At 35.4% G+C, this 4,343-nt stretch overlaps 1 protein-coding gene across 3 annotated transcripts in view; it reads left to right on the forward strand.

Annotated features, from left to right (window-relative positions):
* LOC123881092 (serine/threonine-protein kinase NLK) overlaps positions 1–4,343 on the forward strand; it is a 156,101-nt gene that overhangs the window by 56,761 nt on the left and 94,997 nt on the right. The gene's annotated exons all lie outside the window — the stretch shown is intronic.

The following is a 4,343-nucleotide window of genomic DNA, read 5'->3' on the forward strand; positions in this document are numbered from 1 at the left end:
CATTTGACAACCACCCTGGCGCAGTGGTAAGCCTTGTGGTCTTATTTGTGGGATGTCCCGGGTTCGATTCTCGGCAGGGGTTTGGAATTTTATAATTTCTATATCTCTGGTCTGGTCTGATGGCTAGTTACCACCCTACCGGCAAAGCCGTGCCGCCAAGCGATATACGGCCGTATTCACAATCATTACTATGAGGTCTCATAGCGCGCTCGAACGCATAGTGTAGGTTCCACCAATCAGATGACTGAATCACGTCAGTTTACAATGATCTGATTGGTGAAACCTGCACTATGCGTTCGAGTCCACTATGAGACCTCATAGTAATGATTGTGAATACGGCCGTTAGCGTTCCGGTACGATACCGTGCAGAAACCAAAGGGGTAGATTTGGATTATAAATTTTAATCTACAAAACTAATATTCTATTAGGCGGTAACAAAGAAGCAATTCACCTGATTATTATTCACGTTTTCGTAATTAAGTAGGTATCTACTTTGCTAAATAGATTGTAATCTATTTAGCTACTTATAACAATTGAGTGTAATGAACGTGGTAATTTTATAGGAGGTCAATGCCATTTATCGTAACTAGATTTGTATATTTTTATGTCGTTATATTGCTAATTATGTTAGTAAAAACTTTATAAGTTAACAATAAGTTAGTTACTAGCTGGCGAGCCCCGGTGCACTAGGGTTTCCGATTTCTCGAGGTTTTTTGGTTCTCGGGTGTCGAGACTTCTCGAGCCTGATTTCTCGGGTCTTCTCGGGTTGTCGAGAAAAAATAAAATACGTCTAAATTTTTGTTTAATTAATAAAAAGAGTCTTTAATTTAACTGTGTTTATTTTACATGAAAAAAATCAACATAATTTTTAACAAAAAAAACAAGTTCTCAATAAAAAATCAGCTCAAAACAAAATTGCTAACTAAAAACAATCATACTTCTTCTCCTTATCATAACTAATCTCATCTCACTAATCTGTAATAAAAAACAAAATCTCTGTTAACAATCAGCTTAAAACAAACATCTTAACTAAAAACAATCATACTTCTTCTCCTTATCATAACTAATCTCATCTCACTAATCTGTAATAAAAAACAAAATCTCTGTTAACAATCAGCTTAAAACAAACATCTTAACTAAAAACAATCATACTTCTTCTTATTATAACTAATCTCACTAATCTTTAATAAAAAACAAAATCTCTGTTAACAATCAGCTTAAAACAAACATCTTAACTAAAAACAATCATAATTTTTCTCATCATAACTAAAGATCACTTACTAATCTCACTATGTGGGTGGTATGGTATCATAATTTTTGGCAGTTTTAATGTAATTAAATAAGAGATTAAGGCAAAAACAAAGGATACCGACAGACACGAGCCGTGCTGTCAAAGGATGCCGCTGCCGCCTCGCATTTACAAAGAAAGCTAAGCGTAAAAATGTTTATTTAAACTTCTCGATGTCTCGACTTTTCTCGAGCTGAATTTCCCGGGTACGAGACCGACCGATTTCCCGGGAATTCCCGGGACGAGAATTCCCGGGAACAAACCCTACGGTGCACTCGTGTGGAGTTTTTGAAAATCTTACATTGGCAAGAGATTCTACGTGCATTTGAAGATTTAGACCCAGCAGCAACTGTAGGTTGATATGTTAGGTTAGTCAGTTTTTTTTTTTTTTTTATAGGTTCTCATTTTATATGGCTTTGTGAATATCTACCCTGCTTTATTTTTGAATTTTTTTATTCAGATACAAGTTAGTTTTTGGGTCTCAGACAAAATACCTGACCCTATCAATCGATTTAAATTGTACCTACTTACAAAAAAATTACTCTACCCATTTATCATATTATATTACCAAATTAAGCAGAACTACCTTTGAAACTAGTTCTAAATGAACTCAACAATTATTACATCCAACCACGAACATTAACGTTTCAAAGTCGTTCCAGAAACGTTTCCAACGACATCAGTTCTTTGAGAACCGACCTTTTGCCTGGCAAAGAGTAAATTGCCCTTAGCTTCCTAGGTTATTTGCAGCTTCGTTACTTTGTTTCATAGTAGATATGCGCATTATTGCTACCTTTTAAATCATTTTCATTTGGTGAAATTATTATTTTCTTTAGTGATTTTTCACGGAAAGTAATTTTCGCAATTACAATCGTTTGCTACATTAATTTAAGTAACTATACAGATGATTTTCTTCTTCTAACATAAAGGGGTGCGAGTGTTCTCGCTTGCACACTCTTTAGCGTCTTAGATCGGGTCGACAACCATGCGCACGCGAAGTTTGAAAAATAAAGCCGGATTAAAAAGTATGTAAAATAATAATAAACAAAAAAATCTTTATATACTACTTTAATTAAGGTAGCCAGTGTTCCATAAATGAAACTACTTTTTGCGTGATTTTTCATATTACCTGTGAAATGGTCACCCCTATTAGTAGTCCATAGTAATTTAGAGGGAATTGTAGGACCTGAATTTAATTGTGTCATTAACCTAGAGACCTTTGTGTGTATCGCGACCAGCTGAATGCTGAACGCTTGGCGTAGTACATTGGCAACCTATGCTCGACCCATTTACTGATTGTGACTGACACGACCTCACGCGTTGTACGCGCCTACATGTGAAGAACTATAGAGTTGTTCAGAGTTCACACTCCATTATTCTTACTGTTATTCATTGACTTACTACATAATATATGCTGTATGTAGTATAGTAAACTATGGTTAACAGTACTCATAACTATTAACTACTAGCTGATGCTCGCGACTTCGTCCGCGTGGATTTATGTTTTGCAAATCATGTGGGAAATTTTTGATTTCCCCGGATTAGCCTATGTTACTATCCAGGTCTTTGACCATATCCATTCAAAAAATTACGTCGATCCGTTGCTTCGTTACAGCGTGATTGAAGGACAAACAAACTACTTAGATCATAATATGGGTAAAGATTCTTTGAAAAGAGCATCTGCCTAGTGGAGCACATACACCAAGTAAATCTTGAATTAACCTTGAATTGGTCATACAAATTGGTCAGTTCAGACGTATAGAAAATGTACCAAGTTCACTATTTGACCTGAATCCGAGATAATAAGGATATTTAAGACTTCGGCTATTTTGGATCTGAGTTCTGAGTGGTGCAACACTGACCATACAAAATAAATAGGGTATGCCCGTTATGCCCACCTTGTAATGCATGGTCCGCCAGTATTATCTTGTAATGGCCGCTTTCGCATATTAGCTGTTTAGTTTCCTTTATTGGCAACGTTATTTTAACAACTAGTTAAACAGTTATTGTTATTTCAAGCAAAACATTACAGCGAGGCCTAATAAATAAATACAGAGTAAACATTTGCTTGAAATGTTCGTGCCTATAGTGCGTCATGTGGACGCCGCACGCGGTTTTATTCACGTGTATCGGCCAGACCATAAATCGCTTTGTCTGGATCGCAGACTAAAAGAAAACATAGACAGCAAACAGGTCCCTTAGTTATTTGAAACTGAGAGATGTAGACTACCGAGTCTAGACTCTGGCTTCACTGCATGGACCACTGAGGGGCATGGACTGTAGGCAGACATATTTTTTTGGTTTTTGTACTTACTTTATATTCGGTGTTATGTTGTGGTTACCTATTGATTATCACTAAATCAGAATGATTGGACATCCCGCTCTACTGAGCATAGGCCTAACAAGACATTAATAAGCCGTTATCCCCACCACAAAACATTGAATTGTATTGTTATTGTAAAGGGTAGGTATATTTATTTATTCGAATTCTGCAATACACGTAACATGCACACCCACTAACTACATCTGTCACTATATTTATTATATTTTGTGATGGAGTCTTCCCATTTTTTCCTCTACTCTATTTGGATAAGCTCGATTCGTCATGGTAAGCCGAATAAAAACGTTGGACCGTACCTTGTCATTCTCGTCCTTAGCCCCTTTTTGTCGGCGATTGATGGGATGACCCATGTTTGTGAAATTGTCGTATCGCTTTGGACTTTTTTACAGTTTAACGTTAATTACGCATTATTTATTTGAATTGTTGTTTGTTAATTATTTTCTTTTGTTATTGTTACAGGTAAATCATCTCATTCCACTCTGTTTGATTAACTATAACTGGTAATGTTATGTTTAAATATTAATACGTATGTAGTTGGGTAACTATGCGTAACTACCTACGACTTGGTAGGTGATTTATTACCTTTTGATATCTATTAATATTAACTGTTAATAATAATTTAACTTAACGATTTAATATTATTAATGATTTAATGATTAACTATTGTACCATTAAAAGGTGATAATTTAATTTCTTTTTTCAATTTTTTTCTAT

This window comes from Maniola jurtina, chromosome 3, assembly GCF_905333055.1.
Source record: "Maniola jurtina chromosome 3, ilManJurt1.1, whole genome shotgun sequence".
NCBI lineage: Eukaryota > Metazoa > Arthropoda > Insecta > Lepidoptera > Nymphalidae > Maniola > Maniola jurtina.